Source organism: Chiloscyllium plagiosum, chromosome 3 (genome assembly GCF_004010195.1).
Source record: "Chiloscyllium plagiosum isolate BGI_BamShark_2017 chromosome 3, ASM401019v2, whole genome shotgun sequence".
NCBI classification, from domain to species: domain Eukaryota; kingdom Metazoa; phylum Chordata; class Chondrichthyes; order Orectolobiformes; family Hemiscylliidae; genus Chiloscyllium; species Chiloscyllium plagiosum.
Genome location: NC_057712.1, coordinates 128093670 through 128107448, shown reverse-complemented (window position 1 = coordinate 128107448; position 13779 = coordinate 128093670). Strand labels below are relative to the sequence as shown.

The following is a 13779-nucleotide window of genomic DNA, read 5'->3' as shown; positions in this document are numbered from 1 at the left end:
CGGAATTGGAAATCACTTGGGATTAAAGGAATCAAAGGATATGGGGGAAAGCAGGAACAGGCTAATGAGTTTGAGGATCAGTCATAATCATAATGAATGGAGCAGCTCAAAGGACCAAATGGACTTCTCCCGTTGCTATATTTTATAATTCTATGCTAAAACACCCAAAATAAAACAGGAGTTCAAAAGGTTACCCATGTTTGTTGAATAGAGTTTGCTTAGAAGAAACAGATATATAAAACAGTACATGAGACTACCTAGCTGGAGAAATTGTAAATGAGAAAGAGTTAGCATAAAGGTCAGTGTGAGGATAGTCCAGACCAGGCTGCATCATAATGGATAATGATGGAGCTTAGTAAAGTTCTCTGGTTTCAATTTAGTTGGGTGCTTGCTTAAGAAGAGTTTTAGTTACAGTTTGGAACTTGTGTGGTTTGCAGCTCATTGAGAGACATTAGCCAAAATAAATTAATTGCACCTGCACTGTCAGGAGAATAAAATACTAATTTCATCTCTGACCATATGGAATGCGGGTAAGGCTTAATCTCAGTTTGAATCTTGCAGAGGAACAGAAACTGGAGGACTGCCTAGTTTGAAATTAACAGGAAAATCTATAGTCGATATCACAGTACCCTTTCAAAAAACAAGAGTAGCCTGGAAACACTGAAAGGGACAGAGGCCACCCAAGCAAGAAATGGCAAACAGAAGCTTCACCTCTGAGAACAGTTAGAACTGAGGAAAATTCTCCAGTGGACAGTAACAGTGGTCCCTGCAGAAGTTAATAATTTGAAGATGAAAGTGTTCTATAAGTTGGAGGTGCCATTGATGGACTGGGGTGGACAAAGTTAAAACTCACACACCACCCGGTTACAGTCCAACAGGTTTATTTGGAAACACTAGCTTTTGGAGCGCCACTCCTTCATCAAATGGTTGTGGAGGTTAAGACCATGCTCAGAGAATTTATAGCCAAAGGAGTCCATGTGATACAGTAAACAATCTTAGGTTAACGAGTTTTGAGAAGATTTGTAGCTCAGATTGAAGTTGAGGATGTAGGTTCACTCACTGAACTGGAAGGTTCATTTTCAGATGTTTCGTCACCATACTAGGTAACATCCTCAGTGAGCCTCCAAATGAAGCACTGGTGATGTAGCCCGCTTTCTATTTATATGTTTGAATTTCCTAGGGCTGGTGATGTAATTTCCTGTGGTGACATCATTTCCTATGGTAATGTCATTTCCTGTTCTTTTTCTTAGTGGGTGGAAAATGGGATCCAAGTCAATGTGTTTGTTGATAGAGTTCCGGTTGGAATGCCATGCTTCTAGGAATTCTCGTGTGTGTCTCTGTTTGGCTTGTCCTAGGATGGATGTGTTGTTCCAGTCGAAGTGGTGTCCTTCCTCAACTATATGTAAAGATACTAGTGAGAGTGGGTCATGTTGTTTTGTCTCTAATTGATGTTCATGTATCCTGGTGGCTAGTTTTCTGCCTGTTTGCCCAATGTAGTGTTTGTTAACGGTTCTTGCAAGATTTATTTGTAAATTACATTATTGTACAAACACACACGAGAATTCCGAGAAACATGGCATTCCAACCGGAACTCTATCAACAAACACATCGACTTGGATCTCATTTACCACTCCTGAGAAATAGAACCGGAAATGACATCACCAGAGGAAATGATGTCACCACAGGAAATTACATCACCACCCCTAGGAAACTCAAACATATAAACAGAAAGTGGGCTACACCACCAGTGCTTCATTCCGAGGCCTGAAAATGTTGCCTAATGTGGTGAGAAACATCTGAAAACGAACCTTCCAGCTCAGCGAACAAACCTACATCCAGAATCTTAGATTACAACTTTCATTTCTTATAATGGGATACGCCGGTTTCAGTTCTTTGATCTGTAAATCCCAGAATTTCTTTTAAATGACATTTTCAAGATAGTTCGGTCTTTTAAACAATAGGTGTGAAATCCTGGGGCATGGTACATTGGCGAGACTGAGCAGACGCTACGACAATGAATGACTGGACATTGCACAACAATCATTACGCAGGGGTGTTCCCTCCCATTCAGGGAACACCTAAGCAGTCCAGGATATTTGGCCTCGGACCTTCGGGTGACTGTCCTCCAAGGCGGACTTTTGGACAAGCAACAATGCAGAGTGGCTGAGCAGAAGCTGTTAGCAAAGTTCGGTACCCATGGGAATGGCCTCAACTGGGACCTTGGGTTCATCTCACACTATAAGTGACCCCACTGCACGATTCTCTCTCTCTCACACACACACACACACACAGCCCCTCCCTCATACACAAGCTCTCTCATATACACACCCTCTCACACATACCCCATCACACTCACACTTAACCAAACTTCCACACACACAAATATACACACATTCAGTCATGTGCATTCACATCCGCATGCGCACACTCACATGCACATTCAATCTGTCGCTTCTACATACGTACACATATGAGCTTATAGAGTGAATTTGTTTTTGCAGAATCACATTTTATTTTGCTCAAAACTGCATGAATCCAAGTAAAACTCGGTAAAACTATACAGAGGGTTTGTCAGTCTGACATAGCATTGGGACACAGATAGACCTCACGGCGAAAGTGAGTATTGCAGATACTGGAGATCAGAGTCAAGATTAGAGTGGTGCTGGAAAAGCACAGCAGGTCAGGCAGCATCTAAGGAGCAGGAAAATCAACGTTTCGGGCAAAAGCCCTTCATCAGGAAGGCTTTTGCGCGAAACGTCGATTTTCCTGCTCCTCGATGCTGCCTGACCCGCTGTGCTTTTCCAGCAGCTGAACTATCTTGAGAATGTAATTTAAAAGAAGTTCTGGGATTTACATATCAAAGAACTGAAACCAGCAAATCCCTTTTTAAAAGATGGAAGTTTTAATGTAAGATTGTTTACTGTATCACATCTATATGACACTGGACTCCTTTGGCTATAAATTCTGTGAGCATGGTCTTAACCTCCATAACCACCTGATGAAGGAGCGCTGCTCCAAAGGCTAGTGCTTCCAAATAAACCTGTTGGATTACAACCTGGTGTTGGGTGATTTTTAATTTTGTGTTTTATAAGAAAATTCTTGAGGGAAGTAGGTAGTAAAGAAAAACAGAACTTGCCAGAAAAGCTCAGCAGGTCTGGCAGCATCTGTGGAGAGAAATCAGAGTTAACATTTTGGATCGAGGACCCTTCCTCAGAAATCAGAACTTGGCCCAAAACGTTAACTCCGACTTCTCACTACAGATGCTGCCAGACCTGCTGAGCTTTTCCAGCAATTTCAGCTCTTGTTTCTGACTTACAGCATCCTCAGTTCTTTCTGGAGATTTTTAAAAATAGGATGTAAACCCGAGTGCGTAACATGCATAGTTATAAACCTCATTTTAAAATTAGTAGTGTTTGTTTTATTTAATTCTTAAATGCAAAATCGGCAGGAGTTCAGGCAACTATAAAATCTATAGTTTCATCTATATAAATGAAAAATACATCAAAGTACAAACTGCTGTGCAAATGTTGATAATTAACAATGCTTTGGGGAAAAGTGTAAGTAAGGACTTTAACTGAACTATCATGTACAATGGCGGTGAGGAGGTTGAGGTCTCCACTTTAGCAGTGTTAGACGGAATAAAAAATCAGTAGCCCACTAATTGTAAACTTAACTCTCTTGTTTTAATTGTTTTACGGGAATTTGCCACTGGCCAAGTTAACATTTGTTGTCCACCCTTAAGTGCCGCTTGAACTGAGTGGCTTTCTACGGCCATTTCAGAGGGCAGTTATAGGTCAAACACATTGATATGGGTTTAGAATTACACATAGGCCAAACCAGTTAAGAACAGCAGATTTCCTTCCCGAAAGGACATTAGTGAACCAGATAAGTTTTTATAACAATTGTTGGTGTTTTTGTGCAAGGTTCCCCCAATTTCCTTTTCCCTGTAGAACTGTGGCTCGAGCACTCTGAATTACTAGCCCAGTGACATTACTAAATCCCAACTTCTCTTATTTGCTGGGTACTATAGTTGTGTAAGGCACTTAGAAGTACAAGTTTGCTCATTTTTTCATTATCTGCAGTCCTACTTGTGAACAATTTCCCTGTTGTGGAAAGACCAGACAAGATACCAGGAAATGTTCTATGTACACAACCTTATCAAATGACGCACAAGTGAACCCATGCAACAAGACACCCACATCCAAGTAATCTTGGATCTGCCATGTCTTAAGTGGCGCTACATGATTGAACATACCAATTATAATGTCAACAATTATGAGAGCCATTGACAATCACGCAATAAATGTGAAGTGATAATGTCATGAATGTAAATCTGTTAGCATGGACAATGGAGCAGTTAACTATATTAAGCAACAAAAGCAAGTCTTATCATCTTCCCCTGACATTCAACACTACACAAACTAAACCTCCCAACAGAGAGGCACTTTGGGGGGTTTAACATTGATCAGAACTGAACTAGAACAGCTATGTAGATTCTGTGGCTAAAAGTCAAGGTTAGAAGCTTGGAATTCTGCAGTGAATAACTCATTTTCTGACTTTCCGAAGCCTGTCACCGTCTACAAGATATAAATCAGGAGTGTGATGTGAGTTTGCCAGAATGTGTACAAGCCTTGCAACACTCAAGATGCTCAAAAGTGTCAGGTCTAAGCAGCCCAGTTAATCGGCAACCTTATCAAACCACAGTCACAAAGTGTTAGAATGGTGTACGATATTTCACCAGCAGAAACAATTTGTCTACATTTATTCTTTTAAATATGTTTATTAAATTAGTCTACATTGATAAATTAACTAAAATCGGTCAGGATGGAGAAGGAGACACAAGTCAGATTAAAACTTGCTTCCTAGGAGAAAGTGAGGACTGCAGATGCCGGAGATCAGAGTCAGAAGTGTGGTGCTGGAAAAGCACAGCAGGTCAGGCAGCATCCGAGGAGCAGGAGAATTGACATTTCGGGCATAAGCCCTTCATCAGGAATGAGGCATGTGAGCTGGGAGGGCTGAGGGGGTGGGGTTGAAGGGATAAGGTAGCTGAGAATGCAATAGATTGATGAATTCATGACTTTATCACTTCACATTTATTGCATGATTGTTAATGGTTCTTGTAATTGTTGACATTATAACTGATACGTTCAACTCCCCCTCCCACTCTCCTACTCCTCGGATGCTGCCTAACTTGCTGTGCTTTTCCAGCACCACACTCGTGACTTTAAAACCTGCTTCCATCAAGCAGATGGCTGAATAGGTTTCCTATGAGATACAGAAAAACAGAAAAGATAATAAAAATACTGAAAGATCTGCAAAACTGCCATGTCTGTACACTTCCCTATGATAAGTATCAGGCTTCGAGGTCTATCCAAAGCAAACATTTTACCGAGCCCAAAACCCAAAATTTAACAAGCAAAGGGAATGCTTCTTGTACTTCTTGAAACATGCACTCTCAGTTCAGCAAAAGAAGTTAAGATATTCAAGGATTCTCTCGAAGAATCATTCAGAAAAAGAAAACATTGTTGTTGGATCAAATTCAGAAACTCCTATCCAAAGAGCAATGTACAATTAAAAATGGTGGCCTTGCCAGCAATGCTCATATCCTGTAATATGATGAAACTTCTGTGGGGATTTTTTTTCATTCTTCACATTTTTTAAATTCAGTAATGGGACGCTGGTTTTACTGGCCAGGGCAATATTTATTGCCCATCCCTAATTACCCAGAGAGCAGTTGAGTCAACCATATTGCTGTGGTCTGAAGGCACATGTGGGCCAGACCAGGTAAGGATGGCAGATTTTCTTCCCTATAGGATATTACTGAATCAGATGGGTTTTTCCGAGAAGCGGCAACAGTTTTGTGGTAATCATTAGACTCTTAAACTCATTTTTTTTTAATTCAAATTCCACAATCTGCCATGGCAGGATTTGAACCTGGGTCCCCAAAACATTACCCAAATTTCTGGATGAACAGCCAAGTGATAATACCACCAAGCCATCATGTCCTCTAATCCTCTGCAGCCTTGTAAATTAGCACCTCTGTATACTGTAACATTCAGGTTCAAAATATCCAAGAGTTGAAGCATTTGGTCTTGCCTCAAAACAGGAGTTGGTCAATGGGCAGCAATTAGCCAGGTACTTAGTCGAGAGCCATGGAAAAGGAAATGTGGCGAGCTCTACATAACTGAAGTGGTGTTATTAGTTCTGAGGAGCCTGAGTGGGAAGGTCACATAAGCCCAGTTTTGTAGCAGTATGTAATTAGGGTTCAGAGAAGCCAGGGGTGCAATTGCTCATTGGTACTGGGCAGTTGTGGCCTGGGGAAGCCCTGGGACAGTTATCAGTTCACTGGAGCTGAAACATACCTGCCTGTTAGAGAACTGAGAGTTGGCCAAACAGAAAGCAATAGGTAGTAGCAGGGGCAAAGGTATGCAGTTGAGCAATAAGTTTCCACACAGCACAACATGGCAACAGGAATTGTGATTGCTGTAGTTGTGCAAAAAGCCATCATCCTGACAATATCTAATTGGCTCCTTGATAGCCAAACAGCTTGCGGGTGTGAACAATGCAGGTAGAAGCACTGGGACTGCTGAAGAGCAGGTGGTGTACCTTCTTCTCCACCCCTCCACTGCAAACCACTCCCCCCCCATCTAATGAAACACCTCAAGCTCGAAGAATGCCAGTGTATTTTCTCCCACTGGTTGCTGTAAGCTCTTTCTTTTAACTAAGAAGTTAGAGATCACATAGTCATGAACAAGTCATTCTGGGTCACCCATGAAGTGAGAGAACCTGAAGGAAAAGACTGAGGAACTGAAGGACATGGGAAACAAAAGGTACATCCATCAAATCCTGAGGATTGCTGCTGTTGAATTGTTTTGCTGCTATTTTTTCCACTCTACACATAAACCAATTTTTCTGTGCCTCTCTGTGTGTAAATGTCTGGGTGTGAAGGTGTGCATGTGTGCTACTGTGTGTATACGTATTTACAGAGATCTCAGAAAGGAATTTAGAGTTTTGACCCAGAGTTGTATGTCAACAGTACATTGTTCAGTGCTTGTAATAAGTAGTCGTTTTTGTTAAGTACTGAAACCTGGTCTATGTTTTCTGGATAGACCCAGGCTATCAACAGGTAAATTAGAGTGTTTCTGTACTTAGCTAAGATTTCTAATTTTTGTGATGCCTCCAAAAACAGCAGGGCTTGATTTCCAGCATTCTACCTTTTGAGGCATAACTACAGGGAGAAAGATAATAGGTGACCACCAGGCAGAGTAAAAGTATCAGGCAGATAGAGTAAGAATTGAATATTGATCCTGATCCTTCTGAGGTGCAATCCATCTTGTTTGCTCACATCCCATCTTCATAATGCATCAAAAATCCCTCTGACCTACAGCCTCTCTTCAGCCACATGTTAATCCAGTCATTGTGGCAATGGGAATACTCCTAAAATAATTACTTTACGGTCCTGCCTATGAAGTTATTTCTTTTCTCCCTGTATTTTATTTGTAGGATCACATTCCACTCTTTACTTATGTCATTGAAATTGACATGTACCAAAAATCCTCCCCCATCAGAACGTCATCAATGTCTTGCAGCCACTCAGTAAAATCCTTAACTCTGGCACCACAATGGCAACATATCATCATGGTGTCATGTTGGTGGCCACAGAAACATCTATCTGATCCCCTTCCATTGAATTCCCCCATCACTATTGCTCTCTCAATGTTTTTCTTTCTCACACCTCAATTGTACAAGTGAGCTACTTATGGTGCCATGACCTTGGCTCTTGCCACATTTCTGAAAAACCACTTTCTCTGCTTCAATATCCAAAGTCTTAGTATATCAGTCAGAGAAGGTGATAGACGCAGGAGATTGTTACATTATCTGCCTCTTACTTTTACTCTGCCTGGTGGAAACCCATTTTCTTTCTGTCTGTGCACTCTTTATATTTACTACCATACTGTTCAAGCACTATACTCAGATCTCAGTCTTGCTGATGGCACACAGTGACACCAACCACTGATCAATCCAAAACTGGACTGGCACACATGGCCACCCTGGTCACTGGAACTATCCCTGACTTCCTATACTACACAGGAGGATATTCCCTTTGACTGATCTGTCTTGTTATAAATTACTCTGAAATTATTCCCTGTACCTTTACTTCATCAAAGTTATCGATCAAAAATGTACTGGAGACCTTACATTTATGATTACACTTTAAACATTACTTAATCAAAATTAAAGACCAACAACAGCTGCTCAGCAATCAACTCAACCTTCCTGTTATATCATTCTTAGGCCTCCTTGTAGTACAGTGGTACTGTCCCTACCCTTGAACCAGGAGGCCCAGATTCAAGTCCCACCTGCTCCAAAAGTGTATAATAACATCTCTAAACATGTTGATTAGAAAAATAGGTTTTAAAAAAATCCACTCTTGGATTTTTTTTTCAAACTCAGCCCAACAGCCAAGTAAGATCTGATTCTAGCTGGCTGCTTCTCTCCCAACTGCAGCTCAGTAAAGGTCCTGGTTAAATAAAGAATGTCAATGTTGTCACCGCCCATTTCAGTATCCAGTGTCTTTAGATGTCTTAATATCAAATAGAATGAATCAAATGAAACAAAAACACAAACTGCTGGAGAAACTCAGCACGTCTAGAAGTATCAGTAAAAAGAGAAACAGTGACCCTCTGGCAGAACCGTTCTGACGGTTCATCCATCTTGGCCTGCTCCTGAAGTTCTCAGTATCACAGACAACAAGTTTAAAATCAATTCAATTCACACCATGTGATAGCAAGAAATGGCAGAAAGCACTGGATACAACAAAGGTTATGGCTCCTGACAGCAATCAGCAATAACACTGACAATCTATATTTAAAAATGTGCCGCATCCCTGTTCCAGTTCAGGTACAACATTGGTATCTTCCAACAAAGTAGAAATTTGTCCAGCTATGTACTGTCCGGAAAAAGTAGGATGGATTCCAACGCAGCCAAGTACTGCCAAATAACATATTCTTGACCATCAGCAAAGTGATGAAAGGATTAATTGTCATTACTAACAAGTGGACATCTCAAAAGAATAACTTGTGCAATGATATGAATTTGGCTGACCTCACTAAAGCCTTGGTGCAAAAATTGATGAAAGAATCATCACCTTTGAGTGAACAGGACATCAAGGAACATAGCTGATGACTGCACATGTTCTGCACAAATTGTGACTCCTTGGATATTGATGTCCAGATATGCAAGACTTGGACAATTATCATGGCTTGGGTTGAAATGTGGCAACTAACATTTGGATCACACAACTGTCAGACAATGACCACTTCTAATAAACGTTCTACCCATCACCCCTTGACATTTAAAGGAATCATCATTGGTGAATCCCCACAACCAACATGCTGGGAGTTACCATTTACCAGAAGCTGAACTGAACTAGCCATATAAATAAAACATAGAACTGTGGATGCTGGAGATCTGAAACAAAGTCAGAAAGTGCTGGAGAAACTCAGAAGATCTGGCAGTATCTGTAAAGAGAAAGAAAAAAGTTAATACTTTGAGCCCAGCGACTCTTATGGCCACAAGAGTAGTGCAGAGGCTAGGGATCTTGTAGCAAGCAATTCACCTCCTGTCTTCCCAAAACCTGTCCATCTGCAAAGCACAAGGCAGGCGTGTGATGCCCGGATTAGTGTTGCTTCAACATTTGAGAAGTTCAACCCAATCCAGGATGATCCCAAATAATTGGCAACACATCCACCATTTCACTGTGTAAGATCATAAGAAACAGGAACTTAAATAGGTTGTTCAATCCATCGAGCCTGCTCCACTATTCAATAAGATCATGGCTAATCTGACATTCCTCATTTCCACCTTCCCTCTTGCTCCTCAGAATTCTTGATTCCTTTACTGATGAAGAATCCATCTATCTAGCTATCTCAGCCTTAAGCATACACAAGAACTCCGTCCTCATACATCTCTGTGGCAAGGAGTTGCAAAGACTCTCATCCCTCAATTCCTCCTCATCTCAGTCATAAACTGGTGCTCCTTTATTCTGAGATAATGGTACTAGACTCTATTAAGGGGTAACATCTTCTTAGTATTTACCCTGTCAAGCCCCTTCAGAATCCTGTATATTTCAACGAGATCACTTCTCATTCTTCTAAACTCCAATGTGTAGAGTCCCAACTTGCTTAGCCTTTGCTCATAAGATGCACTGAGTATATGAATAGGAAGGGTTTAGAGGGATATGGGCCAAGTGCTGGCAAATGGGACTAGATTTGGTTAGGAAATCTGGTTGGCACGGACAAGTTCCATGCTGTACATCTCTATGACTCCATAAGTCTCCTAGAACATCACCTTCCAAACCCAAAATCTCGACCAGTGGAAGGACATGGGCACAGGAACATCACCACCTGCAAGTTCCCCTGCAAGCCACACACCATCATGACTTGGAAGTATATCGCTGTTCCGTCATTGTTGCTGTGTCAAAAGCTTCTGCCCTAACTACACTGTGCGTGCCCCTTCGCCCCAAAGACTGCAGGAGAAGTCAGCTTACCTCCTTCAGGAAAATTAGGAATAAACAGTAAATTCTGGTTTAGTTATCAGACAGCCACACCCCTGAATAAATAAAAACTGTATGAGAACAGTGAAGGAAAGCCACTGTTGAGAGAGAAGGTCAGCCTTGGTCTGACTGAACCACATAGCAGGTTCAAGGGTCGAAATGACCGGCTCCCGCTCCTGCTCCTCTATTGCTTTATTCTCATAATCTCAATCAATTCCCTGGACAAACTTGTGAGATGTCTGCAATCACTGCACTTACCTCAGGGTGGTGCTAAACAATCCTAATGCTCAATAAATGTGGAAACTTTCATACTCACAACTCACTAAGCTATGAAATCTCTGCAGTTTGCCCGATATGGAATGTAAATTCTTTTCCCATTGACACCTATGATACTGCTTTTTTTCAGTTGTAAAGTTGACCCAAAAAAGGGCTGGAAACTGCACAAGGCATTACAATACTGAGAATATTATATTAGCTAATAGAAATGGCTTTTGAGAATTTATCTCTGTATGTTTCAATAACAAAGCTCTCCAAAACCAAAAGTACACTGCAACAGCAAAAGCTCCAGCAGGACTCGTGCTCATAGGCAATCGATCTGATTGGCATCATACCCATAACAGTTAGCAATTTTGAAAAACAGTTTCAACTTACATGCATGCAAGCTGCAACCAGGTACAAATTTAATCAAACAGCATTCAGGCAAGTGATTTATCCATCTGGCCTCAACATTCAATGGCACTACCAATGATTAATTCCTCACTATTGACACAACATGGGCTACCACTGACCAAAACTAAGTGGACCAACTGTATAAATACTGTGGGTACAACAGCAGATCAGAGGTTAGGAATTCAACAGCAGGTGACTCACCTGCTCACTGCCCAAAGCCTGTTCATCATCTACAAGTCAGAGCTGTAATGAAATACTCCCTAGATGCCTGGATGACTACAGCTCCAATAACACACTAACACAACACTATCCAGGATAAAGCAGCACAGTTGACTGGCACCCATGTGCAGATTACTTCCCTCCACTACTGACACACTGTGGTAGCACAGTGTACCCATCAATAACGGCACAGCAGCAATGCATCAAAGCTCCTCTGACAGCACCGTCCATTTTCACAATCGCTAGCATGTAGAAAACCAAGACAGAAGAAACATGGCAACACCACAAGATGCATGTTCTCCACAAAGTAACACCGTATTCTGTCTTAGACCATAAGACAGAAATGCAGAAATAGGTTATTCAACCTATTGAGTCTACTCTGCCATTCAATGAGATCATGGCTGATCTGATAATTGCTTAAAAATGTGTTGCTGGAAAAGCGCAGCAGGTCAGACAGCATCCAAGGAGAAGGAGAATCAATGTTTCGGGCATAAGCACTTGTTCAGGAATGAGGAGGGTGTGCCAAGCAGGCTAAGATAAAAGGTAGGGAGGAGGGACTTGGGGGAGGGGCGTTGGGAATGCGATAGGTGGAAGGAGGTTAAGGTGAGGGTGATAGGCCGGAGAGGGGGGTGGGAGTGGAGAGGTCGGGAAGAAGATTGCAGGTCAAGAAGGCGGTGCTGAGTCCGAGGGATTTGACTGAGACAAGGTGGGGGGAGGGGAAATGAGGAAACTGGAGAAATCCACATTCATCCCCTGTGGCTGGAGGGTTCCTAGGCGGAAGATGAGTCGCTCTTTCTCCAGGCGTCATGTTGCCATGGTCTGGCGATGGAGGAGGCCAAGGACCTGCATGTCCTTGGTGGAGTGGGAGGGGGAATTAAAGTGTTCAGCCACGGGTGGTTGGTTGGTTGTTGCGGGTGTCCCAGATCTGATAATTCTCAACTCCATTTTCCTGACTTTTCCCCACAACCCTTGATTCCCTTACTGATCCAAAGTCTACCTCCTCTTTAACTGTATTGCTGTCCATTCACCGTGGATAGTTTGAAATCCTGAATCTCCCTTGTTAACATCACTGTGAGTGCATCTACATGACACTGGCTACAGCAGTTTAAAGCAGCAGCTGACACCCACCTTCACAAGATCAATTGGGGATTGACAACAAATTCTGCCTTTCCCAGTGATTCTCACGCCTTTTGGACAATTTCAAAGGAGCAAAAGGTCATCACCCAGCATTTTCACCTTTTCATTAACTCTGACACGATTTGATCTTTTGCACAGATAATGTTCTTTGACCTGTGATGTAGTTGCACTTAAAAGTACGAAGCAACCCACTGTTTGTGAAGCAAAGGTTTCATATGACAGGACCCACAGCAATATTTGGAAACAAATATTTCCACCCTCCAACAAAACAGATACAGCAGTATAATTTATAGTTTACTTGTGAAGAATAAGAATGGGTGGAAAGTTAGCTATTTCAGAAATTAATTTTATCAGAGACCCTACAGATCTTTATCATATTTCTAAAGACTGGAAAATAATAAAAAACACTGCCTTGCAGATCACCTTTCTTTCAACCAAACAGAGGAACTTTAGTAACATGCAGTGTTATTCTTGAAATATATCTAGTGGGTCATTTGCTTTTACAAGTTATCCTTCTTCAAAGAATATTTTTCCCATTTTATTTCACTCACTCTAAATCCATGTACATCCACTGGTCAAGCAGAGGTAGAACATCTCTCACTTCAGTATCGCAAGTATCAACATTTTTTGACCTGGATAAACTGCAAATACTGGCACCTAATAATTAAAATCTGTGCCTCCACTGGCATCGTTCCTTTACTCACCACTTCACTTTAATGAATTCCAAATGCCACCTTGGAAGGAGCCCAAAATAACAGGCTTACAAACCAAGAATGATTGAATGATATTCACCAGCAAATGGTCTCTGCTCATTTTGAATCATCCAGCAAGGAGAGACAGCCTTCAGTCTAACTAGTCCAGGCTTAACATATTCCCAAACTAAACTAGTTCCACTTGCCTGCATTTGCCCATATCCATCCAAACCTTTCTTATTACATACTTATTCAAATGTCTTTTAAATGTTGTAACTGTATCTGCAACCACCACTTCCTCTGGCAGTTCCTTCCACAGATGAACCACACTCTGTGAAAAACGGTTACTCCTCATGTCCTTTTTAAAACTTTCTCCTCTCACCTTAAAAATAACTCCATTAGTTTTGGACTAGGGAAAAGACCTTTGTTATTCCCCATGATTTTATGAACCTCAATGTCCAACACTCCAGTTAAAGAAATCTCAGCCTATCCAGCCTCTCCTTAAAT

The 13779-nt window shown here is 41.5% G+C and overlaps 1 protein-coding gene across 4 annotated transcripts in view; it reads right to left on the bottom strand.

The window, feature by feature from the left end:
* The window catches only part of LOC122548528 (serine/threonine-protein kinase MRCK alpha-like), a 493614-nt gene that overhangs the window by 364776 nt on the left and 115059 nt on the right, over window positions 1–13779 (bottom strand). The window lies entirely within an intron of this gene.